Source organism: Paramisgurnus dabryanus, chromosome 6 (assembly GCF_030506205.2).
Source record: "Paramisgurnus dabryanus chromosome 6, PD_genome_1.1, whole genome shotgun sequence".
Taxonomy (NCBI): domain Eukaryota; kingdom Metazoa; phylum Chordata; class Actinopteri; order Cypriniformes; family Cobitidae; genus Paramisgurnus; species Paramisgurnus dabryanus.
The window spans coordinates 14,655,654-14,678,591 of record NC_133342.1 but is presented as its reverse complement, the minus strand read 5'-3'; the positions used below and the strand labels follow the sequence as shown (position 1 = coordinate 14,678,591).

General features: G+C 37.7%; 1 protein-coding gene across 2 annotated transcripts in view; it reads left to right on the top strand.

Annotated features, from left to right (window-relative positions):
* cdh24b (cadherin 24, type 2b) overlaps window positions 1–22,938 on the top strand; it is a 192,877-nt gene that overhangs the window by 41,573 nt on the left and 128,366 nt on the right. The gene's annotated exons all lie outside the window — the stretch shown is intronic.

Sequence of the window (22,938 nt, the reverse complement as noted above, 5' to 3'; positions counted from 1 at the left end):
CTGCTGAGTTGGTATAAAGACAGCTGTTTCATTCGCTGCAGTTAACTACCTTTTTCCTACAGTAATTGTCACACTCTTTTACTGCTCCACAGTGAGGGTGTCTCGATGACCCGGGGGCCAGTATGGTGCCAGTTCAGAAATCTCACTTTGGGAAATCTTGCTAATGTAAACATTTGGATTTTTTGTGATGTGTGGATTATTGTTGTTGGGAATGTACATTTTTCACCCACGCTTGCTGACATAGATGGGGCTTCATTATAATCTGCATAAGTGATTAGGTATAGCATTTGGTTTGTTTGCAATTGTATTCTAGCAAAAATATGCTTAGCATTTATTGCTGCATTGAGCTGTACCCTCACCTAAAGGATTATTAGAAACACCTGTTCAAATTCTAATGAATGCAATTATCTAATCAACCAATAAATCACATGGTTAGTTGCTTCAATGCATTTAGGGTTGTGGTCCTGGTCGAGACAATCTCCCGAACTCCAAACCGAATGTAAGAATGGGAAAGAAAGGTGATTTAAGCAATTTTGAGCGTGGCATGGTTGTTGGTGCCAGACGGGCCGGTCTGAGTATTTCACAATCTGCACAGTTGGTAGGATTTTCACGCACAACCATTTCTAGGGTTTACAAAGAATGGTGTGAAAAAGGAAAACATCCAGTATGCGGCAGTCCTGTGGTGAATGCTTTCTTGATGCTAGGGTCAGAGGAGAATGGACCGACTGATTCAAGCTGATAGAAGAGCAACTTTGACTGAACTAACACTTGTTACAACCGAGGTATGCAGAAAAGCATTTGTGAAGCCACAACACGCACAACCTTGAGATGGATGGGCTACAACAGCAGAAGACCCCACCGGGTACCACTCATCTCCTCTACAAATAGGCAAAAGAGGCGGCAATTTGCACGAGCTCACCAAAATTGGACAGTTGAAGACTAGAAAAATTTTGCCTGGTCTGATGAGTCTCGATTTCTGTTAAGACATTCAGATGGTAGAGTCAGAATTTGGCATAAACAGAATGAGAACATGGATCCATCATGCCTTGTTACCACTGTGCAGGCTGGTAGTGGTGGTGTAATGGTGTGGTGTTTTTTTGGCTCACTTTAGACCCCTTAGTGCCAATTGGGCATCGTTTAAATGCCACGGCCTACCTGAGCATTGTTTCTGACCATGTCCATCCCTTTATGATCACCATGTACCCATCCTCTGATGGCTACTTCCTGCAGGATAATGCACCACGTCACAAAGCTCAAATCATTTCAAATTGGTTTCTTGAACATGACAAGGAGTTCACTGTACTAAAATAGCCCCCAAAGTCACCAGATCTCAACCCAATAGAGCATCTTTGGGATGTGGTGGAAGGGGGGCTTCGTGCCCTGGATGTGCATCCCACAAATTTCCATCAACTGCAAGATGCTCTCCTATTAATATGGGCCAACATTTCTAAAGAATGCTTTCAGCACCTTGTTGAATCAATGGCACATAGAATTTAGGCAGTTCTGAAGGCGAAAGGGGGTCAAACACAGTATTAGTATGGTGTTCCTAATAATCCTTTAGGTGAGTGTATAATATAAGTAAAATGTATATGTTTATACAAATTAACTTTTTGTTTCATCCAAAGAAAAATTGTAATTATATTAAAGGCTCGTATCGAACTACTCGCCTGATGTGCCAGCAGATAAAATCATTATTGTTTAGTGTTGCTTCTTCATGCACTACAGTTTATTAACCTTTATCTGTCTTTCATTTCCTCTTTGTGAGCAGCAAATTTAGTAGTCTCCTGTTAAGCAATTATATAACCTGCACACACATTATACACACAAGCCTTGTTATTTTCACTCATGACCTTGGTCTGGTCGAGAGCTTTGCACTCACACTCTTTCGCTGTTTCATTTAAACGTTTCTGCAGTTTTGTGAATTAAACATTACTAGTCATTCAATCTACTTAGCCACAAACCTCCTCATAAATAGGCGCATGTAAATGAATGAATCTCTCATTATTCCCCATATCTGAAATAAATACATTGCTGCCAGCAAATAAATTAAATGGCATCTTCTTGGTATGCAGGACGTGGTGTGAAAGCTGTTGGCCTGTGAGCCAGAGGCGATGTGTTAAACAAAGGTAATTGAATGTAAAAATGCACAAATTGTTTCCAACTTCAGACATTAACGTGTTTTTTGGTCGTAAGAGAAAGCAGCACCTGTGTTTTCAGCGGTAGGCAAAACTTTCAAAGTCCTGCTATAGCTTCAGGTTTTGGCCTTGATCCTCTCTGATATTTCCAAAAGATTTAGAAACGTTATTGCTAGGTGTCAGTGAAATTTTGTTTCTTGCTGTGACCACATGGTGTGAAAGCTTTTCGTTTTGTACAGATTAATCTCAGCAACGCTGCTGGCCATCTGTCTATCAGACTTCACTACAATCGCAGGGCTCACCACGATCACGCAATGCAGATATGTCATTTCTGGAAATTCACCTGTATGGGCAGCTCAAAACGTGAAGGGCGATCGAGCAATAAAATCGGGAATTTGCCATGACAGGGTGCAAAATTACTGAACCTGGGAAAAGTGAAAAAGTACGTACGTGCGGAGAACGAGTGATGTAATAAGAGCCTGCTCGGCCTTCCTCCGAACCGGCCGTTCCTAAACTAGTCCACGAATTACGTCCATGTGACTGTGCATCCTCGATTCCAAATGTAACCGGAGCCCTCGGGGCGCTTTTGTCTGTCATCTCTGAATATCTCTGCTTCTTTCCTTTCTCCTCCATTTCCTCCGCCTCTCTTCATCATCTGAGGTTTGGAGACAGGCACGCACACACGCAAGCCCGTCTGATGATGAGGCACAAAACCAACACTCGTATACGATAGCCACTAGCTCATCTCTTTCTCCACAACTCCAGGGTCTCCATTCATCTCCTCCCGCTCTCATTTATGAGTGTTTCACTGTTTGTCGGTTCTCTGCGGCCACCATCTTTCCTCAGGACTGGGGTGGTAGCGCTATAGCTGATTGGTGAGATGGAGATAAGAACTGGCAGTATTGATGGCTCCTTGCGTGACAGCGCAAGGAAGAGTTGATCTATTATTAGTGATGGCAATAACAACAACAGCGCAAGCCGTAATTGAATGAGTAGCGCCTACGGCGGTGCGACCTGATGACAGGGGCTGAGAGATCGGATGTGCATGAAACCCAACGCAGTGTGAGGAGACGAGATCTGACCTTTCGGGGCTTTGAACAAATAGGATGTTTGTAATTAGTCTGGCTTATAAACAAATATAAACAATTGTGTGAAGGGGAGGACAGATGATGGTAGAGAGGCAGACGAAATTGCTTGAATTTGTTTGTTTTGCGAGGGAGACGAAGGAAAATCAGAAACACTGTTGGGGGGAGGTAAACAGTTGGAAATGGTAAATCAAAAGATGAATGGGGTGGAATGGATATTTTATATACGAGTAGACAGAATCAGGAGGGTTTTAGCTTAACAGCTGGTTGTACGCAAGCCTGAGCTGTTTCAAAATTTACAGAATAAATAAAAACCCATGATGCATTGAGATTTTTGAATAAGTATAATAATTGTATAGGGGGATGGCCAAACGTGATTTTGGGGTTGAAATATGTACAATATTTGCTTTTAATGTCCCCTAAGGTTAGATTAAACCATCAAAATATAAGGTGTGTGGTACAAAATGAATAAAACACTAAAGTATTTATTGGATGAAATAATTTTATTAGAATATAGACGTTTTCATCGGATGCACATGGATGATTCTCACGAAATCCAGATTTAGAAGGTGTCCAGCATCAGAATTTTTAAAAAGCCCTTAAAGCCATTTTTTGGCACATACAAGATTAAGGTCTGAACTTACTATAAACATTATTTTTAGAGGATTAAAAAAAGATTTCCTATAAAATTATTTAATTTTTTTGATTATCATGATCAAAAATTATCATTACCGCAACATGACATTACATTAAATATATGCATTTACAAACTCATGTTTCGGTAATGAGAACTAAAAAGTTGTCTAGGTACTATCACAAACAAAATTTCAACTTTTATCTGGAGAGAAAAAATAAGAACTGCTTACCTGGTAGCCATCTTAAGGGTCACAGTCAATTATGTCCCTTACAACATTTTTTTTTTAAATGTTAGTTCTTTGAGGGCTTAACAATGATTAAAATTGTTGCGGAGGATGAGAAAATTGGTCTTGGACACATTTATATTCCTTATTATTGTCTCTACATTGACCAATGATCACCAAATACCACATGGTTCTTTACTGTAAATGTTTATATTATAACATGCACTGAAGCTCTTTATTTTTTAGATTTTTTTATTATAAATATTTCCATGTCAAAGAACCCAAATCCAGTCATGGACACGTTGCGGTAATGAAAAATTTTTCACATTTTTTTGTTGTTTGGACCATAATACTTAATTCCGTGTAACTGGAACCTGCTGTACACAAATGTGGACACGTTTCATGTTCAAAGAAAAATATTTATTTATTTATTATATTTATTTATTTGTTCTTCCTAACCCCAAATAGAAATCTGAAAAAAAGACAAACCAAAGCTCGGGTTTTAGCAGGTTAATAATATTTTAATAGTTTGTTCCTAAAATTCATAATGTCTCAACACATAAATTATTTTTAAGGTAACAACAGATTTCCTGTTAAACAAATTATTTACACAAAAGAAATGTTAATTTGTCATTAGACTCATTGTGTAAGAGTCGCATCACAATCAAATCAAAGGCATTATGCGCAATCACGGTGAACAGATGCATGTAAACCTCAACCCTTAACACACAAACCTCAGTAATGGTGACAATCAGCAAACATTAATAAGTAAGCAGATGAGCTCTGAACATCACTACACAGCAAATATTAATGTGATGACTTAAGCAACAACAACAGCAGCACCAAAACACAATTCATACTCAAGCTGTCACTGGGGCGGTACCTTTTAAAAATTTTCTTCTAACATGTATAATTTAGGTATAGAAATTTACATATTTACTAATATGTATCTTTGAGGTACTAATATGCACGTACATACAAAGGTACACTTTCTGAAAAGACAGCTTTCATACCTTTAGTTTGCAGTAATAGATGCAGGGAATTTGCAAACCTTTTAGCAAATCACCAAGGTGGTTTAGTGTTCTGTTCTAACAATACTTTTGACCCAACATAGTAATTTACATTTTGTATTGTTTATGACTCAAAAGGGATGAATGCTAGCAAAAGATCATTCACTGGTTTTACAGGGTATTAATACATACAAAGAGCTTTTACGGTCTTAACTAGTTTTAAAGGCATATGAAAAACATCATTTAATTTCTGTAACTCCCCTATATCCAACAATTGAGTCCAAAAAATCCACTCAATAGTCTAAATAGTATAAATGCTTCTGCAATGTGAAAAGTAATATTTTTTTATATAAAATGTGTATAATAATATTTATACTACGGGTCCGTTGAATGCTTAAATCTGATTGGCTGATAAACGTTCTGAGGTGTGCAATTATTTTCTGTGAAACGCACGGCGAACGTAGTTCCAGGCAGCTCTTTTGACCGCATTACAGTTCCATATCACTTCGCATAGTTAACTGTAATAATAACAGACTAACAAAAACAACATGACAGACGATTTTCCGTGGCAGTAACAGCGCGTTTTAGAGACGCTTAGAGGTAGCCTCGTTACACAATCTCTCTCGCTCGTTTGCCCTCTCTCTCTTTTTCTTTCTTTCTTCCTCTCTCTGTGTCTCAGTCGCTCTCGCTCTCTTTCTAATAACTTCATTAATAACTGCATTAGAATGCTATCAACGGCTTAAGCCTCCATTGCCAGCTTTAAAATTACGTTTTGTAACAAGCAAAAGAGCCGTTGGATGAGACGTGGAAGAAAAAGTCTTACTCACAATAGCGATTTAAGTACAAAAATGGACGAATCCCTTTAAATATATCATGTGAGCGATGTCTTGAGGTGTGGTAATTGTAGTATAAGCGGAATAATTGACTTCGGGCCGTTGAATTATTGAAAATAATGCACACCCCGAGGCGTAATGGCCACTCCGCTGCATCATGGCCGCATTACCACCTCGGGTCTCGGGTGTGCATTGTTTTTCTAATAATTCAACGGCCCGTCGTCAATTATTCCTTACATAAAATACAGCATTAAAAGGTACATGAAGGTAAAAGTTGTCAGTGGGGCAATACATTTTCAACTTTTGTACCTAAAAGGTGTATATTGGTACCTCTAAGGTACACATTGGGGTACTTAAATGTTACATATTATTACCGTCACAGCGACAACTTTACACCTTTTTGTCTGAGAGAACATCTATCTGTATATCTCTAATAAAATGGCGTTATATTGCAAAAAATCAATACTGTGTACCGAGAGAGAAAGAGAAAGTGAGAGAGAGAGAAAATATGATGAAGAGTTGACAAAGTTTAAAAGTAAAAGCTTTATGGAAGCAACTTTTCTACTTATTATAAGAAGAATGGAGATGTTAGCAGAGTTTGTAGAAGAGGCCACACAGCAAGGAAAGAAGGACGGAGAGATGAATATTGATGAGAATGTGATAATGTGTGTTGTTTAAGTGCTATTGAGGGGAAAAAAATGAAGCAAAGTAGAAAAGAGCGAAGAGGTCCGTCCCTCAGCTAAGCCATTACTTGAGACCAGATAGCGTTGGATGAAAGAATTATTTAAATTATGAAAAAAATTGCCTGGGCTTTTGGCAGGTTGGCACATAGCATATCTGTGGTTAAATTATTCACAACCATGTTACGGTGAGATGGGCTTCTCTCGCTCATTTTTATAACACCCGTGTTCTCTGCTAAAATGCTTTTTTTATTAAAAGTACCCTCTGCCCTGAGGTGAGAGAAGAAGAAATGGAGTGCATGCAAAGGAATAGTTTTAAGCCAAAGGATGGCTGAGTTTATGGCGTATTTGCCATCTCAATGGCGTGTGTGTCTTTAGGCCATTTCTGTTTGCCATCCATTGTTACGTTGATGCATCTTGGGCATTGTAGTTTTGATGAATGATCCCATCATTCCTTTATCAGGGTCACGTTGAAGGGCATTGCTATTTGTCCATGTGCCTAATACCATGAAAAATAAACTGGTTTTTAATACACATTTGACTTGGGTGAAATATTAGCAAAATTTTACTAGAGTAAGATCAGAAGGATTAAAAAAATTGTTTAATGTGATCTCAACTAATCTTCAATAAAAATAAAATAAGTAGAAATAAGAGTGACATAATTAGGCGTTTTATAATTATTTGCCTTCCCTGTGGTAAACATTCCAGTTTGGATCAATTAACCGTGAGCTAATGAGCAAAGAGAGGGTCTGTCTCAATATACGCTCATTGTTCGTTTGCAATTTTAATTAAAGTGTTTTGAAGTGAAAAATCACAAAAAAGTTTTTTCTTTTATATTTAGGAGGGGAAGATCAGAGTTTTAATTATGAAAACGGCTTTAAAGTGTAAGAGATTTGGACTTTTAATTAAATAATTTATTAAGATGAGAATACTGTAAGTTAACAGTCGGCTTCAGTCGTTTCTACTTTATTTTAACTTTCTCTTACCGTTGTCTCTGTCATGTTATGTTATGTTATGTTGTGTAGTGGATACAGGCAGCGGATTAGTAAGCATGAGCTGTGCGGTGAAAGCCGAGGTGAGGTAGAGGAAGGGCGGAGGGTTCAATCACTCAACTGGATTGCAGAGATTGAATTAGTGAGCTTAGAGGCAACAAAGTTTTCCGAGATGTATAGCGATGTTTCTCTTTCACGCCATTCTCCTTTCAGCCTCGAGCGCTCTCAGTAGCTGCACCTCCTGCGGTTTCCCCCATCACTTTCCTAGCATATCTAAGTCTTTCCTTTTTCTTGTTAAAGGAAAAATTCCCTTGAAAATGAAAATTCTGCCATAATTTATGCTCCCTTGCGCTTTTCGAATACTCGAATACTTCTCTGCAGAGCACAAACAAATTTATTTGTAGCAGAATCTCCAAGCTTTTTTGCAACAAAATTTTCATGATGTCTGTATTATAATGCTTTTAATGTACAAATTAAATTATGTCAAATCAACATATATTTGTATGTTACTTTAACTTAACAAATTAAGTTAAACAATTTTAACTTGTTTTTATAAGTTATGTAAACTTATCAGCAGTCAAAACTGTTTGTTTAAAAAAAAGTTGTTTAATTTCGTGCTGCAATTTTTTTTCAGTGTACACTGTTACTAAGTAATTAGTTACTGTAATGTAATTACTTTTTCCTTAAAAAGGAAAGTAAGGGATTACTCTTATTTTCAGTCATTTAATTACAGTTACTTCTGATGTAATTAAACTAAATACTGTGTTTTGACCGTAGAACAATTATATATAATACAAAAAGTGGATTTAACATAAAAAATTAAATTCTAAGGTTAAAATGCATGTTTTTTATGTATCCTTCTCACAAATACTTTGGTGAGTTAAAAAAAAATGGTAACACTCACTCTAGTGTAGTTTCAATTTCTCACTATTAACTGGTTGGTTATTAGCATTAATATTACTGTTATTACTGAGATATTGGCTGTTTATTAGTACTTAAAAAGCACACATAAATGCCTGATTATGCAAAACCTTATTCTACATCCCTAATCCAACTCAATTCCTACCAATACTTAAAATCAACAACTACTTTACTAAGTATTAATAAGTAGTAATTAGGAGTATATTAGTAGTTAATAGTGAGAATTGGACCTTAGAAAGTATGACCAGAATAATTTACGTACTTTTAAATTATTTATTCGAGCCATTTCAAGTCTATCTTTGTGTGATTTACTAAAGTAATTAGTAATACGTATTAAATACAGTGATCTAATTACATGTTTGAAGATGTAATTAGTAACAAGTAATTAATCTTTTATTTTTGAGTAACTTACCCAACACTTAAATTGTAAATTATAATTAGAATAAATGTAACACGTTACAATAAGCTTAATTTGTTAACATTAGTTAATAACATTATTAACCAACAAGAACAAACCATGAGCAAAAACATTTGTTACAGTATTTATTAATCTTTGTTAATAGAAATAAAAGCTTTTAATTGTTTGTTCATGTGTTAGTTCACAGTGCATTAACTAACGTTAACAAGATTTTAACAAAGTATTAGTAATTGTTGAATTTAACTTTAAATTTAACTTTTGTAGTTAACTAATGTTAACTTATAAACCTTATTGTAAAGTCTTACCGAATAAATGTTAAAAATTACGTTGAATTAGCTTAAGTTATTTCAACTTTATTTTATAATTTATAGCAACAGTGTATACCCTTTTTGAAGCCCTCACCCACTGTTTTGTATGAAGGACAACAGATAAAAAACCTGTAAAAGAGTCTTTTTTGTTTTCCATGAAAAATAAAGTCATACAGGTTTGTGACAACATTAGGAAGGGTAAACAACACACGTTTTAATTTTTACCTAAGCTACCCCTTTAACTCTCTCTCTGTGTATCTCTTATGCAGCCTGGTTTCCGCAACACCGCCTCAGTCTTTGCCTGTCCCTCTTGTTTTTTTTTCCGGAGGAGCTTTTAGTAGCTGTGGTAAATTAAGCTGAAGTGATTAGCTCAGTTTGATTACATTGCTTTGCTTATTTGCTTGGCAGATGCCCTTAGCCATGGAGATGTTTTGTAGGTTACGTCTTTACACATGCCCTGCTTGCACAGCTGGGGATTTCACTAGAGAAATTCAGGTTAATTGCTCAGATCAAGGATACAGCAGTGGATCCCAAACATGAGCATTATACCAGCTCATTTGCGTATACTAGCCGGAAAGTTTCTTTCACTATGCAATTAGTTTTTTGCAGTGCAATCTAATTTATGTGTGTTCTTTTTCGTTTATTGGCTTGATTGTGTATTTATGCATTTTCTCGCTGTGTCGCAAACATAATGAGTGTGAGTTTATGCTTGAATTTTTAATTCTCCATGATTAATTGTGTCTCTGTTACATTTAACCTGATAGGGGTCATTTATAATGGCTTCTCATTATAATGCAATACATTTTTGGGGAACAGTTAGTTTAGGTCCTGCCAGTGTTGCAGGATTTTGTGTCACTCTGCATGTCTGGAATTTATTAATAATAATGATGACGTTGATAAAGTACTAATGCTTATGCTAATAATACTAACAGCAATACTAGTAAAAACTTAATAAAACATAATACTAACAATAATAACTAAATAAAAAAACTGGAGTGGTTTTAAAGTTTTTTAAAAGTTTTTATAGTTTTTAAGTAGTTTAAAAAAATGTAAAGCTTAACGTTTGAAAGCAAATGATACATAGCTAGCCATTTTTTATAATAATAATAATAATAATAATAATAATAATAATAATAATAATAATAATAATAATAATAATAATAATCTGTACTTTGCTCCAACACAATGATTCAGATGGCTTGGGCTTTATCAAGGCCTGAAAATTATAACCTAATCCCACCCCGGCCCATGGCTTTTAAAGCTTGGACCCGATGTAACCCGACACATCAACATGAATTATCTGCCCGAATCCGACCCACAGCCCCACGCCGCGTACCCCCCTTTTTCTTATCATACACGTATTATCATGACCAGCAGATGGGAATTCAAATCAACCTTAATGTTCACACCTTTTAACAATATAAACAATACAAAGAACTGAAACAATAAACTTTAAAAATATAAATAGGCTATAAAACTATGCGTTAAATAAAAATTACACAATCATAAATAAAAAGAACTCATACACAAACAGCGGCTACCCCTCCAGTAATATCGATGGTGAATTCACCCGCGGCAAGTTTACTTTTCACCAACTCCATCTTCTTCTCCAGGCTCACTGAGCAGAGAAGATTAAGCCCGAGGTCTGACCCGACCAGAGTCATTTGCTTATATTTTTGACGCGAACCCGCGGGTCCCGCCGGGTTGAGAACTCTACTTGGGCTTGACTTTTAAAACTGGTCAAGCAAAAACTTTAAATTAAAGTCACTTGAAACTACCATGGTGTTTATTAAAAGCAATAATTCACCTGCACTCGTGCCGTTGTACTGAATATCCGCACAGCTGTCATTTCCTCTTTGTCCGAAGGTGATATTCCTTAATTATACTCAGTAGATACGACCAGCAGGAGAGCCAGACACAACCGTGTAGTGCTCTCACAGTTTTAGTTGCACTCTGAGTGTCCTGCATTAAGTGTCATTTCGATTTCTTCATGCAGTCCACGTCCTTGCAGCTCTGCTCTGACAAGCATTCGGGAAACAGACTCTTGACTCGCACGATTCCTGATGTGATATAGTGCAATATCCTTTCCATGTTCTCATATTCTTGCCACATCTGTATTTTACAGCAAGAACAGACGGTTGTGTCTGTACCAACGGCAGAGGGGAACTCGAAGAGAAAAATTGCTAGTAGTTTGTCACCGCTGTTTTTTGGGGACAGGAAGTGAGTTACGTTTAATAGCCGGAACGCTGAGAAAGGAACGATCGCATGAGCGCCAAGGTAAATGAGGTGACTGCATTAGCAGGTCGAACTTCACACTCACGATTTCTCTTGTTATTCTGCTAGCTCGCTCGTTTTCTTGGGAATGTCAGAAGAGGGAGGGATTATGTCTTATCGACTGCCAGTTTCTTGTCTCTTTATTATTTATTTATTTATTTTTAGCCTGCTTCATCATCTGCCACGTGCTTGATCTTTTTATCTCTTCACCCCTAAACCTCTAATCTTCATCTCTCTTATCACATTAATATCAGGTTTTCCTCCAATCTCGATTTATATTTATTTTGTTGGTCCTCTTATTTTGTGTCTCACTGTCCTGTGATGGTCAGTTCTTGCTTTCTTTCCGTTTCTCTCTCTCTCTCTCTCTTCTGTCTATTTCTTTGTATTTGTTGCTGAGTGCATTGTGTATTCATTCTGCATAGGCATTTGTAAAGGAAATGTCTGCACACATCAAAGTCGCTGTCTGTTGCTCTGTGCCTTCAATCCGACCCACAATGGTAAACGCGCAGAGAAGAAAGCGTAGAGATATGATAGCTTTCCTGGGATTTAAGCCAGGTATGTTATTATTGAAGTCCCTTTAGTGGGATTGTGCAGATTGGATCCTCTTAAAGCGCATGCATCAAAATCGGTTTGTCATTTCTTTGTAGATACATTGACTTGCTTTAGATTTGCAATTTAAATGAGAGTAGATTGAACTCATTTCTGTTTTAAAGTTTTGTCGTATTTTTTAAATATTTGTAATCCTGATGTAATTCCTAGCAATTCTTGTGCAAGTAAAAGTATCTTAAAGTGATGTAGGTGCTAGGGGAAAAAGTTGTATCGGTCATGCTACAACGATTTTAAAGTCACCATGAAAGTACCCATATCTGTGCACTTCAGTATTTTCATCAAATTCATGTACGCTCATAATCTTTCATTTAAAACGTTGATGCTCCTTGAACCAACCTCTTTTTACTTCCTGTCACAAGAAATGGTGCATGGACGGGCCATCAGAGACTTGTTTTTGTCTTCTAACAATCCAAAATCACCGCTCTAATTTTTTTCTCATTTCAGAAGCCGTTATACCGCTACCTCCGTTTCATGGTGACTTTAAGCTGCAAAAAAAATAATACTTAACTGGGAGAACTACAGGACAGCATACTGTATATGTATAGGAAAAGAGCGTAAGACTCAATTTGAGCTTTTAATTCTCCCCCATAGGCAATTTAAAGGAAAACACCACCATTTTTCAATATTTTACTACGTTCTTACCTCAATTTAGACAAATTAATACATACCAATCATTTTTCATGGGTGCATTTAATCTTTGTACAGTGCTTCGTGAATGTGTTAGCATTTAGCCTAGCCCCATTCATTCCTTAGGATCCAAACAGGGTGAATTTAGAAGCCACCAAACACTTCCATGTTTTCCCTATTTAAAAACTGTTATATTAGTAGTTACACGAGTAAGCATGGTGGCACAAAATAAAACGTAGCACTTATGGCGGGAGAGCACTTAGTTTGCAGCACTTCGACCTCATCAGTGCTCTTCCACCATACAATATAGTTCTCATTTTTATTCGCTTAAAAAATCGCCACGTTTTATTTTGTGCCACCATACTAACTCGTGTAACTACTCATGTAACAGTCTTTAGATAGGGAAAACATGGAAGTGTTTGGTTGCTTCTAAATTAATCCCTGTTTGGATCCTAAGGAATGAATGGGGCTAGGCTAAATGCTAACACATTCATGATGCGTTGTGTAAAGATGAAGTGCATGCATTGAAAAAAGATAGGTATGTATTAATTTGTCTAAGTGAGGTAAGAACATAATAAAATATTGAAAAACTGTGCTGTTTCCCTTTAATTAATGAAGATCATATAATTTATAATGCCTAACAGAAGTGAATAGAGATAGTGAAAGGCACTTTGAAGATGGGATATGTGACGTGATGTGTGAGGAAAATAAAGAATTAAGGTACATAATCACCTACTGTATTAACACAATATTTTATAACATCATAACTGCTATATCACTGTCAAATTAAAATCTTTTTATAACAGTATGCTATGAAACACATTCATGGCATTTAAGAAGTTGTGGAAATTACGAATGATAAAATTTTAGATTTTCAATTTTACATTCAGAGGACCTAATGTGTCTGTAGTTGAACAAACAATATTAGTGTTGTGAATGATACACTAAAAACCCTACAAGGTTGACTGAACTCATTTGATTGAGGAAACTCATCCCCTCGATTCAATTGATTAATTGGTCTCCCAAAAATGTGTATATTTAAGTTCACTGAACTTGGTGATCATGTAGACTGAACGTAAATAGTTAAGGTCACCAAGCTTGAAGTTTGTACAGTGCACTTAGAAAATTAAGTTCACTTGGTGTTCATAAAGACTGAACTTACATTGTATAACAAGATGAAATAAAAGAAATTCATGGCTGACTTCATTATAGCGTAGAGAAATACAATGAGTTGAACTTAGAAATTAAGGACAAATTGGGGGGAGAAAAGAGGTGAATGGCATAAGAAAGAGAGCAAGGGAGAGCTGGATGGAAGGGTAGGGTGTGAGAGATTGATGAGAGAGAGTGAGAAACTAATTCTCACTTCACTCTGGGCTGGAAGATTAAGGAAGATTAGAGAGATAGAGCGAGGGAGAGATAAAGTGATAACTTTTACAGCGTGCCATAGAGAGATCTTTGAATGGCTAATACCGTGAGAGAGGGAGAGATGGAATATACGGGTGATAAAAGGATGGAGAGATAGATACGGAGAAATGAAGAAAAGCTGACTCCAAAGACTCTTAACAGCAATAGTCTACTATAGAAAAAATGAGCAATACCCTGCTCGCTATAATGTCCTTATTGATATGCGCACAGAGGCCTTAACAAAGCTCTCATGTTGCTCGCCCATAAGCTGGATTTTCGTATTTATACACATGCTAAATGCAGAGAACACATATATGGAGAAAAAATACCTGTGCATGCATGTCCCAGTGGGCAAGAATGTGACTGTGGGAGCAAATGCATTCAAATTTATCCATCAAAAGAGAGGCAGAGTCAATCCGTTATGCAGGATTATTGGTTAAGCTTCTCCACAGTAATAAATATGGCTTTATAAACAAGAAAAAGAAAAGGAAAGCTAAACAAGCATGGGAATTTCAGAAAAATAAGATGTGATGTTTGTGCTTCCTGTGTGGGGAATCTCCTCATCAGTGTACTGTACGGCCTGCCCATCCATCACATAGACGCCTGTAAAGCCTGTGTCATGTCGCAAGCAAAGTAATTTTTGCGGCCATCGTAAAGGAATAGTTTGCCCCTAAATGAAATGTTATTTCAGTTATTCATGATTTACTTAGCTTTTTGAGTTGTTGATTCAAACCTTTGTTCGTACAAAATGCTTTGTTTGCTGCATTCTGATTAAAATGTTTTTGTATGAGAAGCAAAACATTTTTTTTATTATTATTTATTTTAATTGAATTGTTATAATATTCACAGTGCTGTACTTTGGCTGTTTTTGGGACAAACCCAGCCCTCTGAGTTGTATTTAAAGGGTAACTAAATCCCTGGTCAGAGCGTGACTCCACCCACTGGCAATATTTGAAAAATGCAAGAAAAGTGGGCAGATCCCAACAGAGATAGAGGGGACGAACTAAAGCTCGTACCAAGTGTGTGGCGAGATCGTAACAAGGGCGTGGTGAGCTTGAATCTGCTTATGTCACGAGTAATTTTTAGGACCCAACATCCAATAGGAAAATTCACTGCAGTAGCCACCGTTCAACCTGAAGAGGGCAGCACTCAGACGTTTTTACACCATATATTGTAGTATTGAAACACTTTACACCCAAATGTCAAAAAACTTACTAAAATCAACGAACAGCACTAATACAGCTTCATTCTTACAGATCATTAAATAAAAAAAGTTGGTTTAGGGTTTAGTTACTCTTTAAATGTACACTATAAAAAGTGAAAGTTGGATTGACTTATTAGATCGATCAAACTTTCACTTTTACAGTGTATGGTGGTCTTTCAACCCAAAATAAGTAGTGAAAATGATAATTGCGCCAGGAAACTAGCAAAAACCACTTGGTTTTCACAGGCAGAGTCTTGCATGTGTATGAGTCTCCTAGTATACATGGTGGTAGGTAGCAAAAAGTCCACTAGAATAGTTTGATTAGGGGGGAATGCTGATAAGTGGCTATAAATTCAAGGTCTATATATGGAGAAAAATGACATCGTCCCCATTTTCAGTGGTGATAAACGCAACCTTTTGAACTGACTATTATTTAGGGGTCAGCTATGACGCTAACAGTATGGCAAAAGGAAGCTCAGTGAATAAATTATAAACACCTTTCTTTAAAAAAATACTGTGTAATTGTCAGCTAATTTTCTCTCTCTCTCTCTCTCTCTGACCTCTGTAGCCTCTCATTTAGTTTTTAATGTCTAAACTTATACTTCCTCGTCAAAGACATCTCTAAGGGCGCACTCACACTATCCAAACCGCGCTCGGGCGCGTTTGACCCCCAAAGCCTTGTTTGTTTGACTAGTGTGATCGCTCTGTTCCGCGCCAGGGCACGGATTGGTTTATCACGCCGCGGCCGGGTTACAGAGGTGGGCCGGAGCGCGGTTCACTTGGAGTCAGACGCGGAAGGCTGCGGTGTGGGCGCAATTGTGCCTGAGCGCGATTCAAAAGGTGAAGACGTCAGTTGCGTGACCACTCACCTTCATCTGCCTCCGTAAAAACCTTTTGATGCGAGCAGCGGGGTTACGTGAATGTCTGAGCTGTACACGTGACAGATCAACTAAGCAATATGATGACATGTGAGAGGGCTGTCTGTAATCGCACACCAAACGACTCCAAATAAAAAAACCAAGACTTATCATTACGGTGGGTTCCAGTGTTAAGAGAGAGCTTTACTTCCTGCTTTTTTCAAAACAATCGCATCTTAATGACGAAAGCGCGCCCGGACTCGGATTGATAAAAAGTACAGTGTGAGTGCGTGCACCTGGGGGAGTAGGGAGGTGCACCTCGCAAAATTATTAACAGCGTGTCAGTTCATTTTACACACAGCTGAGTTTGTCCTCTTTTGACCCAACACTGGTTTAATAAAATTGATAAAAATACCCCAGCCTTCTTTGACAATTTTGTTCAGTTAATCAAACTCAATCCAGACGATTTAAGCAGTTGTTAGCTGCACTTAGCAGTTTGGCTTCCATTCTCCCTAGATAAAGTACTATTTGCATATAAATGACTGTATTCATTCAAGTTGCTAAATTTTATAATAATTTTTAGTAGCCCAGTCCAGATAACATTTTATAATTTACAGCAGTTATTAAAACAATATACACTGTGGTTAGCCAGAAATAACTTCATTTTTCTGTACAGAACAGCAGCAGCTTTGCTTGCGTACTGCTCATGAATACAGACCCCTTACACTAACTGTTCAGCATCTCTTATCACCCACTGCCCTTTCCTGTAGGTGGTGCGAGTGCTGTCATGATGGGGTGACCTTGAGCGGCCCTTGGTGGCAGGTTGTTGGTTAAGCAAAAGATGGGAGGGGCACTATCTGCCTACCCAGATGTCTGCAACACGAATTACTACATCTCGCCCAAGTCCGTCCCCTCCTCACCCCAGCTATCTCAAAACCTGACAACACAACCCTAAGAAAACGATCCTGAAATACGGCATCTCGCAATGCTAAACGAATTCGCCGCCTCCCTGCGAAAAGCAACGTTAACTAAGACGCGCCCAGAACCCTGCTGTGAATTACTGTTGCAGAAGGTTGAGAGAAAGTACATCAACATAACCTGCACACCAAAACATCAAATCTGTCCTCCTGTAAATCCCATTTGAACCCCACTTAAGCCACACATAACCCTCTAAATCTCTATCAGAATAGCTCAATAAATACACTACGCTAACAGAAAATGCAAGAAGGCTTTTTTATCGAGTCGTGCGCTTCGTTTCAGCTATGCAACATCGAGCGGATGCGTGTCAGCGCGATGCAACAATGAACAAGGCAAGCTTTGCACAATGTATTATATTTGTCTCCGAATAAAACTACTCAAGATGTAAAAGCATCCAAATAAAACCAGCAGGCTATTAGAATGACTCATAACACATTTCAGAGCTAAGCACATCTGCGGTAACACAGCCCGCCCGAACCTGCCCCCAGGCTCAATACACCATAAATGAATACATCATAATATAACGACACAGTGCCGGCCAGATCATACAGCAAACTTAGATTCATGCACAAAAAGCGCAAGGGGTTTTAAGCTTCAAAGGAGCTTTTACTTAACACTGGGATTATAGATCTTACATGCGGGTTTGTTAATCAAAATCGTTTTTATGTTTCATCTCTTTTCTCTCTATTTCTACTCCTAAGCGACAAAATGTAGTGCTTCTGCAATTAAATAAAACCTGCCATTCTGCCATTAGGGGAAGAATGTACCCCCCGCCAAAAAAATGACCTACAAAAGCATGAAATACATTAGAGATCGGGGCAAAGTCATTAGAATTACAAAAAACTGTCAACAGCTTGCGAAAGCGCAAAAGGACCCAGAGAGAATAAAAGTCAGCCGTACAGTCAGATATATGCTAATGAAGCACGGGTGCGCTACGACTCCAACCGGGGGATTAAAATGATAGCAGACCAGTTTTACAGTCCTGCCTAGTGCTCTGCTACTCTCATGTGTACCAAAGGCAATTTGTTCATATACATATGTATGTATAATGTAATCCTGGCAGAGTCAATTTCTTGTCTTGCGCGATGCACTGCATTGCTTGTGTAGGTGCAAATGGCCACATGCATTAGAAAGCAATAGTGTGATACATCACAAAGCTGTATTTTACTGTTTAACTATTTATCTAATTCTCTCCGTTATTGAGCACATTACTTTGAAATCGCACGTCCTGTACAAAGTGACACTTAAATGGGAGCATTTTAAAGATCCAGGAGTGCTCGCATACAAACGTGTTTCTCTGATGTTGTATAAGACAGCATTGCAGATGTAGCCACCGCACAACTGTAGCTGACACAGCAGGATTTTCGACACGCAAGTATGTTAACATTCCATTTCAGCAAATGTTAGCACTACCCTAGAGGTCTGCTCCGTTTCGCGCACGCCCCCCTTTTCTCGGAACTTTCCTATAAGTCCTACATTAGATTTTTTCTGAGGTACCACATAGTTGTTTCTTTGTCCTAGTTTAAACATAGGTTGTTAAAGGAACACGCCTACATTTTGGGAATTTAGCTTATTCACTGTATCCCCCAGAGTTAGATAAGTCCATACATACCTCTCTCATCTCCGTGCGTGCTGTAACTCTGTCTGACGCAGCCCCTGCTAGCTTAGCTTAGCACAAAGACTGGAAGTGAATGGCTCCAGTTAGCAAACTGCTCCCAATAAGCCATTTTTTAACAGTATACTGGGAACTATTATTCTCAGAAGACGAAGCACTGCTACTTGGGCGGAGTGATTTGCTCGCAGCACCCGAGAAGCCCCCAGGTGAAGATCAGAGAGATCAGAGCAAATCACTCCGCCCAAGTAGCAGTGCTTCGCCTTCTGAGAATATAGTTCCCAGTATTAAAAGATGGTTGTGTCTCATATGAGCTTGTTATTTGTACACAGTGTGACTATACAAATCACAACACATAAATAGGAAAATGTTCTCATTATTTTGTCACTTATTGGGAGCAGTTGGCTAGCTGGAGCCATACACTCCCAGTCTTTGTGCTAAGCTAAGCTAGCCGGGGCTGCGTCAAACAGAGTTACAGCACACACAGATGAGAAAGGTATGTATGAACTTATCTAACACTGGGGGATACAGTGAATGCGCTAAATTTCCAAAATGTGGGTGTGTTCCTTTAAATCGAAAGTTGTTTAAGAAAATAATATTTGTAATTTTTACTAATGGTTTGTTTTTTTAAGATTAACCATCTCTGCTCCAAGTCCAAAATCCTGGACGCTCTTCCAGAAAGAAAGTTGATTTGTAGTGAGCTCTTTATCACAATAATGTGCCATCATACAATCACTGATCCACTTTTGATTTCATTCAATGGCGAGAACCGTTTAAATGAACAATTTTGCAGAAGTGCAATTTTCTTGTCAAGCTCCCAATTCATATGCTACTCGCTCACAGGGCCGGCCCTGGGCATAGGCGGAATAGGCAAATGCTAAGGGCGCTGCCGACCCCTTGGGGCGTCCGTGCGCCCAAATTATTATTTTTTTAATGTATATAAACATTTAACTATAAATATTTAATTTTGCACAAGAAAACAGCAGTTACTGATGAATTATTAGTAGCATATAATCTCGGAAGATCGTGCTTGTTAAATATACTGCACTGAAGCGGCAGTTTAAAATATAAACCCAGAATTCAGCAAACGTCAAGGACAAGAAATCGGAAACAACAATCAGACAGAGACGCGGAATTTACATAATGTTATACAGACCATGTTTAAATTAATGTTTCTAGACAGAAATAGCAACTTGTTCACTTTGTTTGGTATTAATAAGCTGCGCATTGGAGTGCTGGCCGCGGTGCTGAAGACGCGCTCAGACAGAGTACTGGTGGCGGCACAGATATTTACGTGCAACCTATTGGAAACTATTATTCGTTATTATATAATTATTATTCGTTATTTTACTTTATTACTTCCACTTAAGAAGAGTTTTGCACTTTTATTTCAATATTTCTCTTTATATAAATACTATTTTGTACTTAAATCTATAATTTCATTATTTTACTAACCAAACTCATCTGCGCTTTCCGATAGGTTGCACGTAAGGAGAAAAGTAGCTTACTTCCCCTTGAGAAGGGTTGTGTGTTTTAAACTTTTAAAAACATATATCTCTTTACAAAAAACTTTTTTCTTCTATTTAAAAGCTATAATTTCGTTATTTTACTAACCCAACTAATGACTCCTCTGCTTTCCAATAGATTGCACGTAAATATCTGTGCATATGTGCCATCACGCGCCTTCAGCACCGCCACTGTGCAGCTTATTAATACCAGACAAAGTTGGTATTTCTGTGCAGAAACATTGAAATTTAAACATGGTCCGTGTAACGTAATTTAAATCCTGCGTCTCTGTCTGATTGTTGTTTCCGTTTTCTTGTTCTTGACGTTCGCTGAATTCTGGGTTTATATTTTAAACTGCCTTTTCAGTGACAATGTCAAGACCAAATGCCTGAGTGACAGGGTATTGTGTGTATGTGTGCTTGTGCGTGCGTGCATGCGTGTGTTTCCAAAATATTTTCAAAATTAAGAAAAACTAGACAAAGCTTTGCATTTTTTTCTGTGTAAGTTTATGAACAAAATGATTCTAAAGGGCACCAGGTGAAATCTTGCCTAGGGCAGCAAATTGGCCAGGGCCGGCCCTGCTCGCTCACACCGGCCGTGCCTCCTGCTTTAACCACCAACAATTTACTCCCAGACCTCAACAAATATAATCGGGTCCCATGGGATTGGGGACCTGGCACACAGGAGCTTGAGGTTTGTAGGGCAAGAGTATGGTCACAGAAGGCACCAATCCAACAACAAATTTTAAATTGTATATATTAGCATCCCACAACACTGCGTTATACTGAAGCACTGCTTTGAGCTTGTTAGTTTGATCAACTTCTCTAGCCAGATCCCTAAAGCTCAAATCTAACCAAAGGTAACGCTAATGGCACAGGAAATACTGCTCAAGGCTTTAGAAACCCACAGAGGGAAAATTTCATCTGGAGAGAGAGCGTGTGCTAGGAATTCGGGTTCACGTAAAATGTCAGTTTGTTCTCAGTGTTGATAGTGAGGCTATTCAACAAACGTCTTCCACAAAGGCAATCGATCCGTGTTTGCTGAAGAACTTTGCTTTAGTCGTTCAGCTGGAGGACGTGCCTGGTGGAATGATGCGCTTTTCACAGATAGATAGGCTGGAATGAAAGCGTTTGTTGTTGTATAAAATGCTGGCGCAATTTTGAAAGTGTGAATTAGGCTTGTTGTCAGCTTATAACTTGTAAGGGGTCAATCAATATATGAAGAGTTTAGTTCTAAAATGCGATAAACGCCATTTAAAAAAAAATAGTTACCACCAAAATCAGTATTTTATTAAGTTAGTACTAAAAATTAAGTCTTAATTTACACAAAATCCAATATCTGCCGTGTTATTCTGTCATATTTTCGCCCTTTTTTTACAAAACGCGATAAACGCCAGTCCTCCTTTTCTGCAGAATGCAATAAATCCGCTCAACAAATCACAGCGCACCATTCCACGCATTGTAAACAATAAGGGCGGCGCTTTGAATACAAACAGAATCATAGTTTTCCTCATCTACTTTGTACTTTGTGATCAATAAACAAACAAAAACAAAACAATACTTTTGATAGCATTGATAAACCTCTGGTGGTTTTCTGTGACGGGAAAGAAACCTAAGCCATCAAAAATCTATTTTTTTACGCGAGAGGGTCTCAGGAGACGGATAAATGTCGGCTGTTGCTTGTTCTCCTGACAGCATCAAGCTTCTGTCATGCTAACACATTGATTCCAGGGGATCTTATGAAAAACTTTCCATTATTTTACTCGAAGCCAACGAAAATCGAGCAGGACCAAAACATTGATCACTGTTAAAAAAGTTGAGCAACCACGCAGTATAACAATAGCAATGACAGTGTTCTTAATATGACAAAGTAAGTGTTTTGATTAATGCCATTAATGTTTATTTTTTTTTAAATCAGTGAACACCATTAGTCAACTTAATGAATATAACATGGCAAAGATAGATTTATAGCATTTTGAAAAAAAAAAATTTGGATTTATTCCTTTTTGTAGAAAAAATTATCAATTTTTATAAGAAATCTTTAAAAATCTAATTATGGATTAGACATTTTTTGTTTTTATAACCTAAATATGCTATGTGAAAGTTTGTAACAAAAAATAGGGTTTTTCATCTTGTCACTTTCTTAGCATAGAAAACAAAATTAGTCAAAATGGATTTATTGCGTTTTGGAACCAAACTCTTTATATATTCACCATTGTTCCCTTGAGCAAATCTCGGTGCCCTAAGTTGCTCCACGGGCGTCTGCCCTGTGGTATGCATACTGTAAATTGCATTAGCTTAATGACATCTTAGCAGTAATTAGCAAAAGTTATTATTATTATAAAATAATTGATAGATGCCTTGTCTTCTTGGTAAGGAGTATTGTATTGAAAATAGTATTATTCTTTGGTTAATCTTAAGAGATTTGCGTCTCTTGCTTGTTCAGATGAAGTGTTTTGGTTCTTGATGTGAAGTTTTTCATCTCTTAGAAAGGGTGTGTGGGTGGAGAAAAGTAAAAAGTATGAAGGCACAATCTTAAAAATAAATGTGCTATTAATGATGCCTTAGAAGAACCATTTTTGGCTGTATGGTTCTATGAAGAACCTTTAACGTGTTTGACAAAAGC